Here is a 24,661-nt window from a genome sequence, read left to right on the forward strand (position 1 = left end):
TATTTTCAAATTTTATCTTTATAGTGTTTTCACAGTTTATATACATCTTGCCACCTGATATGATGAAGCTGAAAATATTTTTGATGAGTTTAATGAATGTTGGCATGAATTATTAAGCAGGCAAAAGCACACAATATTGTAAATGGGAGACTACAAACTGAGATATGCAAGATGACAATAAGGTGCCTCACTTATTACCTAGAGGTAGGTCAGCATAGTGATAGCCCACGTGCTCCAGATTCATGTATCACTTAATAGCGGGTGACTTTAGACATTTAATTTAATGCCACTGCTGTTCAGTTTCCTCATCACTCACATAAAGACACTTATCGCAAGAGTGGTTTTGACGTTTAAATGAGTTGATTTATTTGAATATGTTTTGAAAAGTCCCTGGCACACAGTTAAGTGCTAAATAAATGTTGGGTGCTATCCCAGTTATCTAAAGTTTATTAAGATAAGCTTTCACCAGATTTGGTGGTTTAAAACAACAATTTATTGGTTTATTTTTCATTGTTCTGTTGGCTCATCTGAGTGGTTCTCACTTGGAGTCTCTTTTGCAGTTTCAGTCCAAAAGCAGGAAAAGATGGAGTCACAGGAATGTTTTTACTCACAGGCCTAATGCCTGGACTGAGAGGGCTTCCATCATGGTGGCTATTTGAGGACTTCTCTCTTTATGTGGCTACCTTGTGCTTTCTTATAGCACTGCAGCCTCATTAATCAGATTTCTTACAGAGAAGCTAGATTTCCCCAGAGCAAGCATTCTAAGAGATAGGAAGTGAAAGCAGCAAGTCTATTAATGCGCATGTTACAAACCAGCACAAATATGGCACTTGTGCCATATTCTGCAGGTCACAGTAGTTGGAGTCCCCTCAGATTCAAGGAGAGTGGACATAGACCTTACTTCTCAATGGGAGGGGTGTCAAAGAATTGCAGCCATCTTTGATCTGTCACATATATTAACATTATTCAATGACCTATTTAGTGAATGTTGACATTTCACACTTTTTTGGCAGTTACTAAACCACTATGGAATTTATATATGTTAACCCTAGATTCTCCACATTGAGAGATTAAAAAAAAAAGCACACACACAAAACCAAAACATGGTCTTTGAATAATTAGCTTTATAATCAGTACAGAACTGCAGCCTATGAAAAATAACCCACGCTATTATTTCCATTTGACCTGTGACACCAATATAGAAGAGAGCATGTAGAGGAAGAATCATTCATTCTTCAATAAAATCCAGAGAAGACATATATCTCTACATTTATAACACACGAAACAAAACTGTGAGAGAAATGGGTCATGTATGTTTTTCTCAGCAGGGTGTCAAAATGAGAGGTCATTCAGATTGCAGGGAAAAGAATTACCAGAGCAGAGTGATTTCTTCCTCAAACTTAGCTAAAAATAACAGCACAATTAAGTAAAAGCACTTTGAGCTTTGGGATTGTGACAGTGAAGATGTCATATCATTTTGCTGATATTATACCAGCCCATTAATTGTTCCTTTATTTAGTTAATTGACTTCAGACCAAATGGTGGGCTGGCAATTGAACCAATTTGAAACAAGGAAAATCTTAAATCAGTTTTTGAGGTAGAGTTTTAGAAATTTAAATAGTCTATAAAACAAGCAGTTCGTATGATCTAAATAAATGGAGATGTCAGTTCTGTAAATTTACCCAAAAGCTGTTAATTAAAAAAATAATAATAAAAGGAAAAACTTGCCAGGAAGCATAAAGTACAGCTTCTCATAAAATCATGTGTGTACTCAGGTTATAGGATATGTAGCCTGGTATCATAGATGTAACACAGAAGTGCTAGTATAGCTTGGTAATTATTTTAGATTTGAAACATTTTTTTAATCAAGGCATTATTTTATGAAAATTTCTCCTAAATTCCATTGGTTGTTCTATTTTTTTGTCCTTTTGAAATCATAGGGTTATACTCTGGTGGTCATAGAATCATCACAGCAATCAAAAATCAACTTCCAAGTGAATTAATTTATTTACCTGGACTTCTTAAACACCGAGAAGTGCATACATATAATACCAATGAACACTTTTTAAAATCCCCTTTTATGTCCCATCAGTTTTCCCACATTCCATATCCCTCCTCGAAAAGTCTCCACAAATGCCTCCCTTAGACCTATACCATGTACTTCTCATCTTTTTGCCCTGACTGCTTTCCTCCTAGCTGTTGAGTTTAATTTTTCTTTATGTTCTATTACGAAGAAAAGAGCCAACTGGCAATTGAAACAAATCATTCCAATCACCCCTTCTCCCCAACTTGGATTTCTGAGTGAGATCTAAATGGAGAAGTGGGGTACGATAGTATTCAGAGACAGAGGAGACAAACATTTATGGGAAAATAAGACAGGTAAATGCAATGTTCCCCTGCTCAATTCTGAGATTAAGCTCTGTGAGTGAACAAAACAAAATATATGTAATTAGAAGTAAGTACAAGGTGAGAGAATTAAAAAAAAAATACATGTAGTTGGGTTAGAAAAGATTTTCTCAGAGGAGACTTGCTTCCACTCCTTACCTGGAGAGTTCTGAAGGTGTCAGACTCACAGAAACATACCACACAAAATAACGTTTATCTTATTTCCTGGCATCTGTCCAACATAGTATTTAAACCAGATTTTAAATTTTTGTTGAAAAGTTAGTATTCATATTTTCTTTAAAGTAATTCAGGGTGGGTTTGTCATATCTTGACCTCATGTTTCTTGCTTCTGCCATCATCTCATTTTGAAACGTTTGAAGTGTGTGTAGTAAACAAAATTCTGATGTAACACATAGTCAAGACTGAAAGAATCAACAATAGATTGTTTCTTGTCTTGATCTTTACAGATCCAACATAAATAACGTATTTATCTTATGAAAATTATACAAGATATTTACTAATAAAGCAAAGTGATCTGGGACACTAGCAGCTCAGGAACAGGTAGGAAGCTAACTCCTTCTGATCTTAACTTAGGTGGTGATGTCAAAGTATCTGATGTTATTCCCTTTGCTGTCCACTTGGGGTACCATCCAAATTTTTGGATGTGGCCTGGTTCATGTATAGGCCTGAAATATGCAGGGGACCTCCATGCTCAAGACGTCAAAAGGTGGGCTCAGTGGAACATTATAGATAAAGGTACACAAAATCTGCCTGGGCAACTGAGGCTCACTCATGCTGCTCTTGAGGACATACAGAGTAGTGGAATGTTCTTGTGATAGTTCTGTGATTTGCTATGTATTATAAATATGTAAGTATTTTATTATTTAGCAAAACTTTTAACTTTTTGATAAACCTTTTTAGGAGCAATGAACTTAAAAGAAGAAAAGTGCAATGAACTTAAAAGAAGAAAAGAATATTTTAAAATTAAATTCCTGTTTTCAAGAAAGCTGATAAATAATATGTAAAGTATACATAATATGTGCTAATACTTATCACCCACCATGAGAACATTCATAATATTATTGTGAAAACCAGAAGACATAGACTTGATGAAGAATCATCAACATCTACTTGAATGGTTAACACAGTAGGTCCTCCAATAACATTGTTTCATTCAACATCATTTCCTTACAACATTGATGAGATGCCATAGGAACTTTATTCTTGTTTATGTTAATTAGCCTATGGTAAGACTGGTTTCATTACACATAGTTTCTCTTAAAGTAGCAAAACCTATTGACAATGTTGAGAACTGATCAGTTATTTTAAGTAGACGGAACTGGAAGATAAGATATTAACACATGGCTGCAGATGGCACATGTACACATAAAACTGAAATAGAAATTTTCCTTTAGAATAAATGATTATTCTTCTAATCAGATTTTCTTATTTTTAAGGATAAGTTTTCTAGTGTATGTTGAGACATGTATGTTGAGACATGTTTGTTGCTACATAAATCCAGTTTTACATAATTGTTATCAGACGCTTCAAATGGAAAACCAGTTAAATAATTTCCAATGTTTTTTTCTGTTCAATTTATGAAGTCAAATCAAAATTTGAAAATGAGTTCTTCAAAAGGAAAATATGTTATTATTATATTACTTTACATTCAGTTAAAGGATTATATTTAAGATAAAATTATCCCCAGTATAGTATGAATTTATATTGGGCAGAGCACAAGTTTGTAGTAAAAAAATAAAAATTCTTCTTGAGAAAGCTTTGGAATAACTATAGCCTTGGAATTGGCTGTGGTGCGCATATAATTCACAAATGCATCCAAACTGCGACTGACATAGAATCTACAATTGTCAAAATTCACGACTATAGTTATATATAACAATTTGATGAATGAAAACTACAAAACTGTGGTAAAGCTAGAAAATTGAGTACCAAAACAAAAGACTCAAACATAATAGCACATTTCCTCTCTTTGTTGTCCCTAAATAGGATTTTACAAATATCTGATTCTTTAAAAACACACTTTGTAAATAAATTCAAATGGTGTACAAAGGTGTTGAACTTTTTATAAACAAAAATTTTAATAAAATTTTGTTGCATTTTGTGAAAAATCTTTTAGAAATTTTTACTTAAACAACTGGAAAATTATTGTTAATAGAATTCAGATTTTGTAGATTTTGCAGACTGCAGTTATTGAAAACAAAGCTTATGACACAAGCAACCATTTAAATTAACCCCTACAAAATCAAGGAATAACCTAAACAGATTCATTGGATTTCAATTTTGAAATTCTATAATTGTACTTTGGAACATATTAAACCTATATGTTGGAGCTCCTATTATAATTGAATATGTTCACATTCTTAGAGAAATAAAATGAAATATAAAATGCTTTCCAATGTGCAGCATCTAACTTTGGCAAAACCTTCAAAAGATTCATAAATTATGGAAAACTTATTTTTATGAAGCTTGTGTCATACAAAAGTTTGAAGACTGGTATTCTGAATGGAGACAAAAAAGACAGTACTTGTGAAGAGATTTGGGCTGAAAAATTTACATATTTCAATATGAAATATACAAATGATATTTTTCTTTAGTATAATTTTTCCTAGCTTATTTTGTTAATTTAAAATATTATTATCTACAGTGAGGTGTTCAAATTTCCCATCTATCAATCATAAAATACATATGTGAGACGACACTAGGCAATTAAAAAATTTAAAAACAGTAATACCATATTGAATTTTTTTCTTCAGAAAAAAAATATTAGTGACCCAGTATTATAGACAAAGTGGAAACAGTAGTTTAAATACATCAACATGTGCCAAGAATTTTCATTCGGTTATTTTTAACGTTTATCAATATAAGGACATTAAAAAGTTTTTGCTTAGTTATTTTAATTTTTAGAAATAATTTAACAACATGAACTTTGAATTGCACTTTTCATAAATTCACCAATGTAACTTCTCACATATTTTTATAATTTGAATTAATTTTATTGCACCCTTTGACTTTCAATGGTCCTCGTTTGGACAATATATTATATGGTGACCATAATTAACAACATGGCATGCTTAGATGTCAGATACACTGTGAGAGACTTGTAGCTCCCCTTGCCATCACAGGCAATCTCAAAGTTCTCTTGTGACCAAGTGGGATGAAGATGTAACTGAGAGAAAGAGCCAGTGAATTTGCCAAAAGGTTGCTGCACCATGGAAGGAAAAGATCTCAACATGAGAGACTGCAATATGTTGAGGAGCAGGAACTTTTATTCTCCCAATGGTGTTTCCTTCACTGTGGAGGGACATACAGAAGAACAACACCCCTAACAATGCTCGGTTTCTTATTTCTTCCGGTGCAGGTGGCAATCCGTGATCTGATTGGTCAATTTGGCAAGAGAAAGTTGGCATGACCCACCCCTTCCTTTCCTCTTAGGGAGGAGCTACCCATAGGAAGTGACAGTTTTTATCCGCTCCTTCAGGCTGTGAAGTTGGCTGCTACAGAATTGACGTCTGCGCCATCTTCCGTTGGATGTTGTCTGTGATGCCGTAGTTGGTAAGTCCGCCTACTTCTGGGGTTGCCTATCAGTACGCCTGCAGTTATAAGCCACAGCCTTCAGGCTCATCTCTATCGGTTATGAGAAAATATTGTAGTTTTCCTGCTGCTTTACTTCTTTTACATCTCTCAGGGAAAAAGTGACATTGCTTCTTAGACCCTCCTCACACCTCAACATCTAGGAAAGATACAGAGTGGGAATAAAGAGAAAGTGAAAAAGAGAGGAATTCTGTGTTGTAGAGTGTGGACTAAAACTTTTCGCGTGCTTAAGTGGGTGTTAAACTTTGACAGTAGTAGGCTAGGCACTGACCTCATCTTTTCCGCGGTAGTGAGTTGTTGCAGCTCAGGGCGATCTTGTCCGCAGGAGAGTGGTTCTTAGCAAACACCCACTGCTGTAGAGGCAAGTCTGCGTACTTCAGGCTGTAAGCAAAGATAGGCAAGTTTTGAAGGGCTCAGCAAGCAATATCTGACCAGGAGTGCTGAGATACCCTGATTAAATGGTCCTAGCCAAATAATTGCTGCTGCTTGCCCTGGTACTCTGCATACATGGGTTTTTCTAAGTAGCCTTGATGGGACAAGCATTTGTGTATAGAGAGAGCCTTTTCATGTATCATCCTTTTATAAGTCTCAAAGTGTTTCTGGTATATTCAGCAGTACCTGCAAGAACTATTTAGTGCCAGGCCTATGTTGGTGGCATAGAACATCTGCTCAAATTGTGTGTTGATTGAAATTGTTTTGATTCCCCTTTAAAATGAAGAGAGGGAACATTAAAGGGACAAGTCTAGGAGTCATGTGACTTGTCCATAGCTTTAAATGTTGCTACTTCTTGATCTCAAGTGCCTCAGAATTTGATAATTCTGTATGGTCTGATCATGACTTTTGATCACTGAGATTCAAACAGACTCCACCCGTAGGAGGGTTAGTGGATATCAAATTGAAAAAAGAATGAGAGCACTTACTGTAAAGAGCATATACCTTCTTAAATTGAAGATGAGAAACAACTCAATAAAATTGTTGCAAAAACAGTGGCTAAGAAAGCAAGTGAAAAAAGGCTTGTGCTTGGAATACTCTGGTTCTAATGATTTTGCTTAGGATTTCAAGGTGTTAGAGTAGTTTAAAACTTCTGTTTCAGGGTTAATATAGAAAAAATGGGAACAAAAGAAAAAAGGAGGACAGAAAAGGAATGATGTAAAAGACATAAAAGCAGCATCTTAAAGATTGGGAAAGATTAGGAAGATCTGTTGACTACACAAAGAAGTATCATTAAGTGATTTTCAAGGTCATATAGTCATTGTAGATTTGTATGGAGGTATAGTTGTGCCTTGAAGGAACGTGCTCAAGAATTAGGACTCAAGACGTGGCTCAGCAAGACATGAGGCATATTGAAAGGAGCCAGGCAAGAAGCTGAGTTAAGACTAAGCTTGGATGGGCTTGATGTTCTGATGGTAGAACAGTTCCTCCATAGAATTATCCATCCCAAGAGGAGAAAATATTTGTTTAAACAGTAGATGTTTTTAGTAAACTCCCAATTTAGTTATCTTATTATTGGTGGTAGAGATGATTCTGGAATTTAGGAAACAGAGGACTAATGTCTAGAAAAGAGAAGAAGGAAAGCATGTATCCATTTCCACCAAACAGCAATAATTTCATTTGGAGAAGAGCCCAAATTAATACACAGTTTAGGCAGTTGGACACTCAATTCCTAAACATATTAAATAGTTAATGTAGTTGAAGGATAGAAGAAAATGAAAACTAGAGGCATATTTCATTGCTGCAGAAAAATCTGTAGCAGGAAAAAAAATGCTATTCAAGATCTGAACAATTCAGTGATGAAAGACAGCGCCTAAAGGAGAACATGGAGAAGGTATTCGTTCTCATTGGGCCTCTAGGGCGTCAGGCTTCAGAAGCATCAATTGCAGCTTCAGTTCAGGAATCTGTTGAGAGTGATTTTCCAGCCATAGCAAATGTGATAAGAGAGAAACCCTTCCTAACAGGCAGGTTTCACCGGCTTAGCAATTCCGTAACAAGAGGTGGTGGAAGAGCCACTGTGGTATGTATAGGATTGAAAATATCTGCTTACAGGAGATAGTAGGCCCTGTTTCATAAGACAGAGTCTCCATTTTCAGCAGTACCAGAGTACCAGAAATAGGGGCTTAAAGGAGGGAACAGAAATGAAGAGGATTTTAAAACATATTGCAGAGGAAAAAAATGTACATCAAAGAAAATCTGGTGATCTGGATTGCAAATTTTTAAACTTTTCTGGAAGGAAGGAATGTCTCAAATGTCATTCTTTGAGAGAGGCAACAGTATGCTAAGTGCATTTTGCTCCCATCTATGATGAATTCATAGTGTCAAAATTAATATATTAATAGACGTTTTCTGGAATGTATGTTACACAAACTGAAAAACATCCTGGTGAAGCTGAAACCAAGAATATTTCCAGATTCCCTTCTTCCTTTAGTTGCCACTCAATTCTGGTTTCTAAGAACATGGATTTCTTGGGGGGATAACTATTCTAGGATCTGGAAGTGGCTTGTTTTTAAATTTCATGGGCGTGGGGCCAGTTTTAAGTTTATGTATTAATTTACTGTTGTTTTTGAATCGCACATCCAAAACTAAAAATGTCATAGTTTACAAACTAAAGTGATATAAAAAAAAAGTATACAATAAGAAATCTTATTTCTATCCCCTGCAGGTTTTACTTATTTAGTTGTTTTTTTTTTTTTTAACAAACACTTATTAAGTACATGATACTATCCTACGTACTTTGCAAATGTTAACTCATTTATTTTCATATATCAACCCTGTAAGGTAAGAATTCATATAATTTCCATTTTATAGATAGGCTCGCAGGGTTAATTAATTTGTAAGTGACAGAGACAGACCCAGGCAGTCTGGCTCTAGTCAGACTAACTGGGAAAACTATTTTGTAGGTCCTATACTATGTACACCTCCTGTGTCATTTTTTAAAATGCAAATGCCTGCAAATCTGAATATATATTTTTATATTTTCCTTTTTTCCTAGAAAAGAAAGCAAATTATACACTGCTCTGCACCTTGTTTTTTTGTTTGTTTGTTTAACTGCATATTGTGGAAATATTTCCTCATCAGTATGTAGAGAGCTTCTCATTCTTTTCACAGCTGTGTAGTACTAATATATTTGTGTGTGAATGTATCATTTATTTAAACTGTCCACTGTTGATGGACACTTGAGTGATTTCCATTCTTTTGCAATTACAAATAGTATGTAATAAGTAAACTTTATATGCTGGTCATTTTTGATAGGTATATCTGTAATATAAAGTTTTAGATGTTGAATTGCTGGAACAAAAGATAAATCCATGTTTAGTGTCATTCATGTGTTGCCAAATTCCATAAATCTTTTACCATTTTGCATTCTTCTTACATGAAAGCTCTGCTTCATCATAGCCTCATCAACAGAATATTGTGAAATGTTTAGATTTTGCCAGTCTCATAGGCGATAGATGTTATTTTAATGTTGTTTTAATTTTTATTTATTATTTAATTATAAGAATGAGTTGAATATCTTTGTGTAAGGGGTATTTGAATTTCTTTTTCTGTGAACTGGCTGTCATGTATTTTGCCCATTTTCTAGGGAGCTTTTAGTATTTTATTTCTATGTGATACCTTGCTGCTCTTTTTAGATTAGATGGACTTTTTGCCTGTGATGTTAGTTTCAAATAGGTTTTCCCAGGTGGATCCTTTGTCTTTTGTCTGTGGTTATTTTTTTAATGTAGTAAAATATATCAGCACTATATTTTCTTTTTTTAATTTAAATTTAAATTTTGTTGTGGTATGAAACAACATAAGATCTACTCTCATAACAGATTTTTAGGTATGCAATACAATTTTGTTAATTATAGATACAATGTTGTACAGAAGATGTCTAGAATTTATTTCTCTTGCATTCCTGAAACATTATACTATTGATTAGCACTTCCCATATTCCCATGCCCCTATTCCGGGCAACAATGGTTCTGCTGTGTGATTCCATGAGTTTGGCTATTTTTAAAATTAATTAATTAACTTATTATTTAATTTATTTATATGTTGAACTTTTATTTATTTTTAAAAATTATTGTTAAAAATTATTTCTTTCACTTGTAGTTGGCGTCAGTATTATTTTGTAATAGTTTCAGGCGTACAGCATACTGGTTAGACATTTATATAATTTCTGTAGTGATTCCCCATGATTAGCCTACTACCCACCTGGCATTATACATAATTGTTGCAACATTATTGGCTATATTCTCTGTGCTGTACTTTGCATCCTGTGACTGTCTTGTAACTACCAATTTGTGTTTTAATCTCTTGACCTTTTTCACCCAGCTCCCCAGTACTGTATTTTCTTTTATGGGTTTTGAATCATATTGAGAAATGTCTTTCTCACTCCAAGTGTTGACCCGGAGAAAGAAGATACCTACTAAGATGGGTTCCTGGTGCCTAAGTGGGCTCAAATTTAAACAGAGCCCAGCATTTATTGACAAATAGGAGAGTATGCCGTGCTTCATGGAGAAAGAAGCCAGCACTAAACTACCTGATGCCTGCACTGACCTGCCTGCCTACATTGTGTTCCAGCTGGCTGGGCCAACCCTTATAAAGTTGCTCCTGGAATTGTACTTCCACCAATAGGACTGAGACTTTCTCCATCCAAAGCGAGCTGTGTAGCTATATCCTCATTAGCATTTTCACTAACCAATAAGAGCAGCTTCACTCCTATGAATCAGGACAGTGCTTTTTGGACCAATCAACCTGTGAGGATTTGGAGACCTTATATGTACGAGGATGGATCAATTAGGGACTAGGGATGGGGACTTCTTTCTATGTAAGCCAGCTCCTCTCCGACTTGGGGAGTGCACTTTTCCTTTCCACAAAAGACTATAGACTGCATTTCCCCTGCTGGAGCTGAAACACTGAAGACTTTCTCGCAGGACCAGAGCAGAGCAAAGCAGAACAGAGTAGGCCTGGTGGACTAGAGCAGAGGGGAGCAGAGCAGAGCTGCATCTCCTGAAGGCTGCCTGCCTCAGACGGAGCCCTGCTGTTCTACTGCCCTGCGGTATCACAGTTGAGCCGTTTGCATTGAAGGGTTTCTTTCTTCGCCACACCCCAAATTGGAGATTCCTGTTGGCGTTGAATTGGTGCCATTGGTTGACAAAAGGAATTTGTCTATTTTCTTTTAGTACTTAACATGGTTTCACTTTTCTTCCCTTTTTACATTTAAATCTTTGATTCTTTCTGAGTTTATTAATGTGGAGTATGATATAGATTCAACTTCATCTTTCCAGATTCTTTGGACTAAAAGGTAGCTAGTAAAAACTTACATTTGACATATCATTTCTGAATCTCTAAAGAAACATACCCATTCCAGACTCTGAGAATGCCTCTGAGTGAGAGGAAGTAAAAGAAGACACTCATCAGGATGGGTTTTGGACTTTCACCTAAACAGTCTGATTTTAAGGTCTTTGACCTATATAGCTCACAAGGGCATGAGAATTTCACTGTATAGACTTTAATTCCTTTGAAACTTAATTTTTTTTTTTTTTGTATTTGAACTTCCATGGCGATTTAATCTTTGGACTTTAATTTTTTCTTGGGAATTTAATAATTTAAAGAAGTTATTTTCATATTTGGGATGTCTCTTTAATATTAGAATTTTATTCTTAGAATTTAAGTCATCTGATTTAATGGCAGGACTGCTGATAGAAATGCTGGATAATATGCTGGCCATAAATTGGGATAAGAACTAGAACTGGGAATAAAATTTTAGCTTTAGATATAGAATGCATACAGATTTAATTAATGTAGTTTTCACTCTTTTGGTGGATTCTGGGCTCAAAAATCTAAACTGTCAACAATAGTCCCAGAAGGATACCCAAAGACCTAGGTGACTGATAAAGGTAGGAGCAGGAATGTCATGATAGGCTGCTGATCCTTTGTCTGGGGGGAAGCCACTCCCCTGGCTGAGCTGAAGCTGAATGATTAAGCCCAGTGGAGAATATCAGTGTGTGGGAGGGATTGTAGAACACTTCCTCCCACTTCTGATGTTTCCTTTTATGTGTAAGATTCACCATAGCATGTCTGGACTCTCAACCTAATTTCTACCTAAGTAGTTCAGGGAGTTATTTGATTATTGAATTGAGAAGAAGAAACTGAGAGCCCCTTCTTCTCCCCTTGTTCTTGGGATTGAGAAAACAGGGGAGAGGGAGAGGGCCTGGGGTTCTGCTTTTATTAGGGTTGAGTTTGGGGGCCTAAGGTTTTGAGGGCCCACTATTGGTGAATTTAAAAGTTAAGAGCAGGAATTTAAAGTGTGGGAAGAGGAAAAACAAGCAGCCCAAATGGTCAGTTATCTAACTCAATCAAGATTTCTAAAACAAAAGGAAGCTAGAGTGTGGCCTGGCTCTTTATCTACTCCTGTGGACGGCAGGTGTTTATTCCAGAGAGCCATCTTTGAAGTGGATGCCTTGGCAATCAAAGCTTATATCTGGCACTTACATTATAAAAAAGAGAAAATCCAGCTGTCAGGGCTTACACTGCAAGTGGTTAGCTACATCAAATTTTGATGTGAGGTAAAAAAATGAGGCCTGAGAAATCCTCATTACCTTTCTGGTTTAAAGTCATAGCCAAGGTGGGATGGGTTGTGAAATGGGGAGGCCTGTATTCGTCCATTCATGTACATTTGCGCATTAAATCACTGTCTCCTATTAGTACAGAATGGTTTGTCAGCTAAGTTGTGAGTGAGCTATTTAGTTTGAGCAGTGGAGAGAGAGGTGGGATAGGAAGGGTGGTGATGGGAGAGAGCAGTGCTGAGTGGGGGTATCCTGAGGAGCGCTTGGGAAATCAGAACACTTGAGAGACGGGTGATAATTTGCTGGTTCCTGAACTAGTGTCTTCTGGTACTACTGGGAGCAACTTACTACTCTGTGTCTTAGCACCTGACCAAGTGATGTTTATCTGGTGGGGGGATAAAGCACAGTTGACAGAGAAAGACAGCTTTTCCTAACACTCAAGAGGGTGAATGCTTGGCATTCTGTTACAAAGAGAAAGACTCCAACTGAACTCGTATTGGATTGATCTTTTTTTACATGGATAAAACTGAGAATACATCTGGAGAGTTATCAACTCCTTTTCTGTCTAAAGACTTGAAACAAAAGTGGTGGTAGGGGAATGGAGGGGGAGAAGGGAGTTGGAACCAATTTTTACAGAAAAGCTAGCAGTTCATGACAGGGTCCATAGCCCCAGTGACCTGTATTTCCAGACAATTGTCCCTGTCTTGACCCTGTTTGTTTCTGGTTCTGTAGTCTGTGCCCCTGGGGTGAGGCTAAGGACAAAGGACAATTGGGAAGCCAGCCATGGCCTACAAAATAGGCCTTCAGTTGTCATTGTAACGGTTCTACCATTTCACCTTAATTTAATTTCCCTACCTCTAAGAATATATCTTGTTTTGTAAGTTCACAAGCTGACACATCATCCAGAGAGACTATTTATTTTCCCTATCTTCTTCACACAAAGGCTAAGATTATTCTTGCAGCAGTAATCAAGATCTTCTGTCTTTGGGTTGCAACGAAAATTCATTCAACTGTACTTGAAAGAGAAAATTGAAATTTGTCTACAGATGATAAAGCACATTCTCCTTCTCTATCAATTCTGTCTACTCATATCAGCTGAACTACATTAATAAAAACAAAAAGTGTCGATTGCTTGCTATTGGCAAAAAATACAAAATTCTGTTCCCCGAAACTGTATTAGGTGTGCTGAGGTTTACGCCTGTTATAGAACCTTGTTTTTTATGTTTTTAGTCCCTCTCTCTCTTTCTCTCTCTGCCAGTGCTAGTAGCGTGGTACAAAATGAGCCAGGGAAATAGTCTCCAGAGGAAGGTTTTCCCACTAGCTTTAATAGCAGAGTAACTGTGAATTTTCCAGAAAAATGATCAAATCTGAAGTGTGATTAGCTTCCTGTCTGCCTGTTGTAACCTTTTTACATTACTAATGTAATTGTTGTAGGAAACAATTCTGTAGACTTATTAGCATGCCTAATGCTAGCTTTAATTATTTATTGCATTTATTGGGTATGCAAGTCATGAAATTGCCACTGGGTGTGTTTACCAATAGCACAATTACCACAATAATACACAATAATCTAAAAATAAAAGTAGGTTGGTACCTCTGAGATAGAGATTTCCATAAACAAAGGGAGTACTGCAGATTTTTCTTTTTTCCAATCAGACAATTTTGTGGGCATGCTGATTGTGAAACCATAGTCAAATTTATAGAAATCAAGACTAAGTACAAAATAAAAGTTCATACTCATGTACACCCAATAAATAATTATTTTTAGCCAGCCCTACAACAGGAAGCCAGTGGCACAAGTCTAGGCAAAATTGTGAAGTAGCGATAGTTTATCTTTAGGTACCTCTAACCTCCTCTTTGTATGCTTAATGATATCCTCTTCTAGAATCCTCGTTTATTTTTCTCCCCTTGAAAGTTATTTATTCTGAAGAGGAGATAAATTTATTCACACTGAAGGTTAATTGATGATGGTGGTGATGGTGCTATAGAAAGAGCTCTTTGAGACCAAACAGGCCTAACTTTGAGTCCACTTTTAATTGTTGTCCCAGCTATATGATTTTAATGAATAATTTTTACATCAGGGAGATGTATGTTTGGTGCATCCTGCAGCTTATATAATTTTGGCATCCCTTAAAAAAATACAAAACTATGTGTATAAATTTAGGTAACACAGTGAATATTTATAATTACACATTAAAAATGATAAATGCAACAAAATCACCAAAATAAATTTAACTGGCATTCTCCAGACTTATTTGTCTAAAAATAATTTCCACAACAACAACAAAAGACTTAGACCAAAATAGCTAGAGGTCTCCGGATGCAATGGCCAGTTGTGGTCCTATTGTCCCAAAGATGTGGAGGCTGCTTTGATTTTTTTTCTCCTCCCAATGAGTTATTTTTTTTTTTCTAACAATGGAAATTCATATGGGGAAGAAGGCAGAGGTTTGGGGTGAAGGAGTAAGGCACCACTGAGTAAATCACCTCTTCAAGTGCACTAAGCTCTGCTTACCATATAAACGGATGGCAAGTCCCCAAAGGAGCTTCTATGCAAGGAATGCACGCCCTTGGGAGCTTCAGTTCCTGTGTCATGGCCAAGCCAGTAAACACCTCTTGTAAGATACATCATAAATTCCATCACAGATAATAGACTTAAAGATACATGACAGTGATTAAAAGATGTCCATTTGTACTGTCTACCTATATTAACTCCTGTGACATTCCTGAGAGTCTTGTCCCACTGACATTAGCAAAAATATCAGTGAAGTCTGATAAACAACATGTGTGATACTCTTTTTCTTTTATTTTTAGTCTACATTATAATCTATAACAGTAATACCAAATAGTTCCTGCAGTAGATATCAAAATCAGGAAGACTCATCGGTGATTGGAGTTAGTAAGAGGGAGTCCTTGCCACTCCTGGGAGGAAAGGTGTTCTTTGACGTTGATGTGTTAAGTAAGATGTTCTTTGAAATCTTGGGGTTGTACTTGATTATGGTACTTAGTATTTCCCTCCCCTGAAGGATGCCCAACAATAGCTAAAAATAAATTTAACTGAATAGGGTGAAAGTAAGGAAATAAGTAAATATGTAAGAAGTCCATTGCACAGAACTGGAACAAAAGAAACCTACTTAACATGAGCCCCATTTTCTCTTCACTGCATCAGAATAACATGCCCACAATTTAATTTGGTTTTACAGTGCTAACAATCAAGCTCAGCTTTCAAGATGTGTTACTCTGAAAATCTGTGGTCTCTTCGGCTTTTGCTGAATCCAGTGTCATTCCCTGGTGACACAGGCTAGAGAAGAAGGGGAAGAAGCAAGAGTGGACTCAGGGCTAAACAAACTAACCTGTAATAGGATGGTATATTCACTAGTCTACAGCGTAGATTTCAGAGATGGGGAAAACTTAAATTTAATGTAAGCTGATGTCTTTGCTCCTGGGCTCTGAGGTCAGAGACAGGAAACTTGACATCACTGTGTTACTCAAAGTACATTCTCGTAGACACTGTTCAGTTGGCTTTGGCGCATCTTTTCTCTCATCTCCTTTTTATTGCTTCTCCCTTTCAGTCCTTTTTGCTGGATCCTCTTCCTCATTTTGACCTTAAATGTTGAAGTGATCGAGGACTCTGTCCCTGGACCTCTTCTCTTCTTTAGATGCATTCATTCCCTAGGTGATCTTCTAATTACCATCCTTACACTGAAGGTTCCCTGGTTCTCTGTCTGGCCGGAATCTTTCCCCTGAACTTGAGACACATATCTAACTGCCTGCCTAAATCTAACATATCCAAACTTGAATTCTTGATTTTTCTCTACCAAATCTGTTCCTTCCAGAGTGTTCCCCTTCAAATAAATGTAACATCTAGTCGCTGAAGTCAAAAATTTTAGCATCAACCCTGATGTCACTCTTCATTTCCCATCTCACATCAGCAAAACTGTTGGTTCTACATTTTTGAAATTTATTCTGAATTTGACCACCTCTCTCCATTTCTATTGTCACCGCTTTTATTCAAGCCGTCATCACCTTTACTTGGACTCTTACTTTATCTTCCTACCTCCTGTGTCTAGATTCTTATCTCCATTTGATTATACTTCACCCATGGCCAGGAAGAGCCATTTGAAATGTGAATATGCTGTTCCTCTCTGAATGAAACCCTCTAGTGATTTTCTATCACACTCAATACAGTAAAAAATCCTTACTATGATCTAAAGTTCTACATTATCTGACTCCAGACTACTAGTTGCTATCCTTACTTGCTGTTCCCTAGCTGTTCTGCTACCCAACACTGGAAGGCCTCTCCCTCAGAGTCTTTGTACTTGCCTCTGTCCAGAATGATCTTCTTCCCCATCTCCACATGGTTTGCTCTTTTACTTCTTTCAGCCTGTTTGTCAGGTTGTCAGAGAACCCTTTACTGCCTGCACTGCTCAAAGTAGCACCCTTCCCCTGCTTTATTTATTTATTCATTTATTTATTTATTTATTTATTTATTTATTTATTTATTTATTTATTTATTTATTGTTTAACCTTGTTTGTTGCCTATGTCTCCCAGTAGGATGTGAGGTCCGTGTGGGAAGCAGCCTGGTCTGATTCATCCTCTTTTATCTGCCCAGACTCTAAAATGTTCTGGCATAAGGTAGACATGGAGTAAATATTTAGGATCTGAATGGATAAAGCATCATTAATATTCTAGGGGCTCCATTTGCTTTAGAGCAGGTAAGGGACAGTAGCCATAGTCAGATCCATTGTAATTCCCAGCCAGTTGCCAGACCCAGCTTCTAGCAGCTAATATGTACTAGAATAGAAGCCAAATCCTTGTGATTATGAAAACATGGCATGTCCTAAGGAAGGCCCAGACTGAGGCTGCTTTTCTAGTCAGACACAGAATAACATAAAGCTCCAGGACTTACTGCAGGTTCTGCTTCATGGGGGCTTCAGTCTGTGTCCCGCTGCCTTCAGCTAGAGCCATTGTTTCTGGAGCAGCACTCAGCTGGCTGTGCTGGTTAGAGGTTTCTGGTCAGGTGAGTTCACTAGCATTCATGATGCTGGCATTTATTTCTTTGTATAGATCATTTCTTCTCTGAAAGTAAAAGTAACACAGACTAGATTCATGAGGAAACATTAGGGAAAACAATTGTAGGAAAAAGAAGTAATTATTCAAATTTCTCCTCAGAAGCAACCATTGCTAACATTTTGATGCATTTCTTATCAGTTTTATTTGTGTGTGTGTTTGTGTGTGTGTGTGTTTACGTAGTTGGGGTAAGCCAATGATATATACTGATAACTATTTGTGTTCAGAACCCTTTGTTCCTGTCCTAAATAACCCTAATAAAAAAGATAAGGGGCTTGACTCTCTGTCCTCAATATGAACTGCTCCTCAGAAGGCATCCTTTTGCGTGATAATAGACTTTGCCCTTTCCATGTTGCCATTACCCTGTGCGTGAACGAACGTTTGTCCTTTCTGTCATCGCTATGTATCGTGACCATGAGACACACCAGAGCGACACTGGAAGACAGTTCAGTCTGTGAAAACATGAGAGTTCAAGTGTGTGAAAGTATCCCAGACTTGAAGAAGAGCGAAGTAGTACTGTGGAATCAGGCTTCGTGCATATGGGGCAGAGGTGGAATGCTAAGACTGTTTGTGACAGAATCTAAATCCGTGGAGCAGGTGGCAGGTCACTAATAGGACCACACTTCTAGGTCCAAGGCCAGACCTAACAAGGAAGACATTAAGTCCTAGCCAGACAGAATGCAGAAAATAAGCGTAGCAGGTGATGGAAATGTGGGAACATTTTATAAGGATGGTTTGACTAGTTCTACCAAATGGATCTTTCTCCCTGGGTTTGTTTAATTAGTACATGGTCATTGTAGGAACACTAGAAAGTACAGATAAGTAGTTGCCCACTTACCATATGTATATCTTTTGGTGCTTGCTTTGTGGTTTTGCTGGTATCTAGGGTAGGAGGTTAGGGGAAGAGATAGAATTGGGAATTGGAGGAAACATAAACAAGACACAAATAGGGAAGATACATCATTGCATCGTAATCATTCAAGAAGAAATACAGTAATCTGTCATCTTTAGAAATATAGTACTCTATCCATCACGGTTACATAACTTGCTATGTATTACTTTTGTAATCTGAAACAAAGCTATTTACAAAAATACTTAAATTCTTAAATTGGCATTAACAAGCTGGAAATAGACCAGGATTTAAATGTCGCTTATTTCCTATAATCCCAGAGTAATTCATTGAAGTCTTGGTGGAATGCAGTCTATTACCCGAAGGCACTTCCCCGAGATACCAAAGTCTTCGTCTCAAAGGAAAGCGCTAAGCTCTTGTGGCACCTTGTAAGGGACACCACTTTCCTAATCCTGTTGTGCTCCTAATGCATGTGGCTTACTGCTTTTCAGGGAAGTTCTGATCGTCACTGTTAAATGTTGTTCTCCAGATGTTTGAGTCGTTAGGAGTGGTGTCAGCACAGCAAGCAGGCCTTCCGTTTTAGGCATCAATGCCTTTGCCAGGGGTTGGCAGCCTACCGGTTCTGGCCTGATTAATAGCTCCAGATAGAAGTGCACCATATCCAGGAAGTGGCAAACAAATCCCTGCACTAGGCCAAGTCCAGCCTTTATTTTCAGTCTCCAAGCTGTCTGCAGGGGTCAGTAGCTAAGTCTGCTGTGAGGTGATTAGGGAAGAGTGGGGTTTGTCTTACATCTACCGTATTTCCCCGAAAATAAGATCTAGTCGGACAATCAGCTCTAATGCGTCTTTTGGAACAAAAATTAATATAAGACCCTGTCTTATTTTACTATAATATAATGTAATATAAGACTGGGTCTTATATTAATTTTTACTCCAAAAGACACATTAGAGCTGATTGTCCGGCTAGGTCTTATTTTCGGGGAAACACAGTCAGTATACGGGATATTTATGTTGTAAACTAGTTTTACCTAAATGAGCTTAGATGAAACCTCTGACTGCTGCGTAGTAGGTAATGTGCAGATGAAGGACATAAGGCAACCTTTTCCTGTTTTCTCACTGACATCAAATTGGCTAGGACTGGAATGAAGTTTTGCCTCTTAATTGAGTAGATTTTGTTGTTGTTATTGTTGCTAATATTCTTAGGGTTGGAGGACATACTATCTTTCTATGGAAAATGCACATGAAAATCTGTTCCTTGCCTGAAATGCTTCTCAGGACAAATAAAATGAACAAAATGAAATAGGAAAAAAGAGATGCGATTAATTCCCTCCCTCCTTCCCTCCTCCCCTTCCCTCTCTTTTAGGTTTGATTTGTATTAGGCATGTGTAGATGTGAGGCACATCTAATGGTCCTGCCTCTTGTTAGACTTGTAATGCTAATTGCTAAAAAAAAAAGCCCATTATATTTCCAGTTGCAGAGAAGATTTCTGCATAAAGTATAAAACACCTGTTTGTGATGTTTTTTCCACACCCATGAACAGTTCTGTCCAGTAGGTGGACTCCTTTATATACATATAGGGGTTTTTGTTTTTCCTTTAATCAAGTGTTGTTACATCTATGAAAAGGCATTTCCTCATATTGAACTTTTGGTTTCACCTATTTATTATGTGAAAAGCTGAAATTAGATTCCGGAATACTGCCTATTCCTGTTTGAGAAATAACTTTATCTTTAGTTACTTTTTTCTTTTGTTTTATTTCATTTTTGTTTTAGTTTATATCTTGACGTTTTTATTTATAAATCAGGGCGCTTTTGCAGTAACTAAACTTGCTACCTGCTTTGGATCCTTTTAAAACAAACTGCATTTCTGCGCTTATGCTCATCACAATGTACAAATATGTGAATAATTAGTATAATTATATATTGACACCAAGGACTAACAATTATATTTGTTTTAAAAATAAATCTTTTGATAGTCTCCATAGTTGTTTTCTTCATATTGTTCTGGAGTAAATGTTTTTTGTAATGCATTTTTTTTAAACAAGGAATCCAGCACATGAATCATTTTTAAGGCCCGTGAGTCACTTTAAGATCCCTGCAACTTACACTAGTTATATATCCTTAAGGCTCACCTGAAATCGGTATCTCTGGCAATTTCTTTATGGCCACTTGGACAAGTGCAGATTCTCATTCTAGAGAATGAATCAGTCTTTCTTTTTCCCTGAATCCTTACCTTTCACCCCTTTTCTTTGAAAATCTCATCTCACCATGAGCTTACAGACACTGAGATGTTGTCTGCACGGTGAAGTTTCCATTAGTTGATTCAATACATTTATTCCAACATGAAAAATAAATGTCTTGACCTGGAAACCCAATTTTAAAAAATACTGAAACAATTAGGTAACCTCTATGTGCTGTTTCTCTGTGAGTGGGTCAATGATGATAGTATGTGACCCGAAACCAAATTTCTCTAAAAATTTATTGTTTTCTCATATATTACAGGTTCCACCTCCAGTGGGAGATTTAAATACCGAGATAAGTGAGGAAAGAAAAGGACAACCTCTTTATAAAATTAATGAAGCCGGATTTTGCTCTTTTTATTCTAAACTGTAAATTTATTGAAGGAAAGGGTTGTATCTCACTCCGCTTTGTATTTATCCTAGTACCTGATATCAAATATGAGGCATAGCTGAACAGAATGTGTTCTATTACTTCAAAAATTTAGAAAACTTGGATTCGAACCTTCTATTAAGCAGAATAATTAATGTCATTATAGAACAGAAAATCAGAAAATACAAACACGTATATTTAGGACAGGCCGGTATAGTTTTGAATCACAACTCTTTTTGTTATCTCTCTGGCCTTGGGCTAGTTTTTGAACTTCTTGCAGCTTCAGGTTGCTCAGTTTCTGAAATGGGAATAGCAATACTTAGAAACAATTGAGGACTACACATTTTATAATTTATCCAAAAATATGTTATGGAAAGTGAAGACTCAAACCCAGCTCTTCTGATTTCTACTGTATAACACTGAAATTGTCATTCCATACTTTAGGTACTTATAAAGTAAGGACAAGGATTAGAAAACTCTCCACACTAGTGAGGATAATTCTGTTCCAGTATGACATAGGGAGAAGAAAAAATATAATGCTGGAAACTTCATTTTGAAAGCAGATTTAAAATTTGAGATCCTACTATGTGGTCTTACTGTTTGTATCCCCTCCAGATTCATATGTTAAATCCTAATGCCAAATGTGAAGGTATTTAAGAGGTGAGGCTTTTGGGAGTGCTTAGGTAGTGAGGGTGGAGCCTTCATGAATTAGATTAGTGCTTTTATAATAGAGACCCCACAGAGTTCCCTAGCCCCTTCTAACAAGTGAGGATACAGTAAGTCTACAACCTGGAAGGCATGCCTCACCCAACTATGCTGCCACCTTGATCTTGGACTTCCAGCCTCCAGAGCTGTGAGAAATTAATATTTGTTGTTTACAAGCCCCCAGTTTATGGTGTTCGGTTGTAGTAGCCTGAATGGACTAAGGCAGACCCTGACAAGAATTTTAAAAATTGATATTCAGACAATGTAATTAAATGTTTAATACTGTATCAATTAGGAGAAAAGAATTAATTTTAGAAAACATTTTAGTGTAAAAAAATATGGAAAGATGGGGGATTCGGAAAGGGCCAAATCAGAGAGATTGTTTTCTAATTTTAAATCAAATAACCAAGACATATACCAAATATCAAATCTATGAAGTAATTTCAAGAAAGCGTGAACAAAATAAGTGATTGGAAATGTGAAAGCAATTGAAAACAATTTATAATGTCCTTCACATGGTTAGACATTTTCTTCTAGAATTAAAAAATTTAATCCAGATGTAATGTTAATTTAATTATACTCAGGATTGGTAGGATTCAACCAACCTTGAGTATGAAAATATAATGCACATTGATTTTTTTAATTAAAAGTTTAAGGTAGAAATTTTATTTTTTACTGCTTATCAAAAATTAGAGGAACCTGACTTTATTTTATATAAAATAATAATGTTCAAATTAAATTACCCAAGAATCCAGATGAAGGATATTCTTTTCATTAAATGTGTCTTCCCCGTTGCAAAATTTATCACAGATAATGAGGAATAGTACAGCTATACAGTAATAATTGTTGAAGACAACAAGGGTTAAGAATCATGGCTATAGTACTATTTAAGAAAATAACCAGGGCCTACTATTTGATTCTTACTCTACTCTGCAGGCCACTATATCAAATGGCATTCAAAAGAGTGCTTTCTTTTAGGCTCTAAATATTCTTTGGGTCTTTGCCAATCTGCATGCTATTTTGCAAAGAGCTATGCTTACAAGATGTCCTGTTCAAATTGTACCATAAAAGGAGAGAAAGTAGCTGTCCCAAGCTGTGTGTCTTTGTCAGGACTCTTCTTGAGATATTAATGTATAAGTTTACTTGAGACATTAATGTAAAAGTTTACTAAATTAAAAGTTTAGTTATAGCCCATGCTCAATTGGACCCATTAAAATGGTTTACGGTAATTTATCAAATTGATCTATTGGCAGACTTTATATAGTGTCACATAGACCGCATACGGGTGGAGCTGAATAAAGAAATCAATCAATCCCTTAGTCTCTTTTATCTTTTAGATGTGGCAGGGGTAGTGATGAAGAAAATCCAGACAAGCTGAGAATCCACTTATTCTTTTACATTTGGGATAACTCACATAGGTGGTTTAATTCTCACATAGGTGGTATTTATAACATATAGAATTTATAAAGAAGATAGCTTTGGTTGTCAAAGAGATTATTTTTGCTATCCTGTAATACATACATCTAAAATTCTGGAAGTTTCAGTATAATTTTCTGCATAGCTTTCAGTCAGTTGTACCAGCGACTTCTTCAGAACCTGTCTTGATCAATAATGCCTATGATACTAGAAAGAGAGGAGATAAACTTTCTATACAGTAGGAGTGGAATCTTTGTTAAGAGATTTGCTGGCTCAAATTTTTGAACTACTCCATCTTTTCTAATGTTTCTTGGTAGATCAAGAATTTATTTTTATGGTAGTATTTATTAAAAAATGTATGACTCTTCTGGTTAAGGGCAAAATCAGTCCACCATATTTGAACTTCAGCCAGTCATTACTAAGGTAGTCAACTGCCTATCTGAGATGATTTTTATGAAACAGATTTGGAACAACCAAAGTTTTACTAATATCATCAGTTGTATTCAATATTACTTAGGTGTAGCAACTAACTCTTCATAGTAAAAAACAATGGCAGATACGTCTTCAGCTTAGATAAAACTACACATTTCTTTTTGTTACTTGCATCAATCTTCCCTCCTCTAGTTTATTTTATATATGTGTGGGTTTACATGGACATATTTTAACACATTTTAATGATTTTCAAAATATTTATTTTAATAATTTTCTTACAGAATCCCAAACTTACAGAAAAATTGGAAGCCCAGTATAAAGAATATTTCTCCTGATCCATTTGTAAGTTACTGATTTGATTCCCTATCATTCCTAGATACTAGTTTAGTCTTTAAACCCTATAAACAAGGACATTCTCCCCACATAATCATGATACTACCATCAAAACCAAGAAACAACTTTGATACATTTAGAGAAATCTCAAATTCTGTTCAAGTTTTGCCAGTTGTCCCAAATGCATTCTTTATAGCAAGAGGATCCAGCTCAAAAGCATGTATCACATTTTGTTGTTTGGTCTCTCTTGACTTCTTTAGTCTGGAAAATTGCCACAATTTTTTTCTTTGACTTTCATGACCTTGACACTTTTGAAGATTGCAGGCTAGTTATTTTGTACAATGTTTCCTCAGTATGAATTTGTGTGATGTTTCCTTAGGCTTTCATTCAGATTAGGCATCTTTGTCAGGAAACCACAGAAGGAATGTTTTCTTCTTTTTATTGCATCTTTTCATTGCATCAGGCAGTGCAAGGTTTCAGTTTGCCCCATCACTAATGATATTCACTTTGATTACTTGATTAAGGTGGTGTCTGCTTTAAATAATTCTTTTCCCTATTGGAAGTAATAAATGTATTGTGGAAGGGAACTTTGGAACTGTGTAAATATCCTGTTCCTCAGAAATTTGTTGCTTAATTTTTATCTATATAAACTAAAAACTTGATTTTATTTCTGTGCTCAAATTGTTCCCAGTTTGGCAAATAGTA

General features: G+C 36.2%; 1 protein-coding gene across 3 annotated transcripts in view; it reads left to right on the top strand.

Moving 5' to 3' along the window:
* The first annotated feature begins 5,852 nt into the window (after window positions 1-5,852).
* LOC117022452 (cytochrome c oxidase subunit 7B2, mitochondrial) overlaps window positions 5,853-24,661 on the top strand; it is a 100,412-nt gene continuing 81,603 nt past the window's right edge. For 2 of the 3 annotated variants that reach the window (XM_033106526.1, XM_033106529.1), the window contains exon 1: window positions 5,853-5,958. The gene's annotated coding sequence lies outside the window, so the exon portion shown is untranslated. The remainder of the gene's footprint in view (window positions 5,959-24,661) is intronic. The other variant, XM_033106527.1, reaches the window with a different exon arrangement.

This window comes from Rhinolophus ferrumequinum, chromosome 5 (genome assembly GCF_004115265.2).
Source record: "Rhinolophus ferrumequinum isolate MPI-CBG mRhiFer1 chromosome 5, mRhiFer1_v1.p, whole genome shotgun sequence".
Taxonomy (NCBI): Eukaryota; Metazoa; Chordata; class Mammalia; order Chiroptera; family Rhinolophidae; genus Rhinolophus; species Rhinolophus ferrumequinum.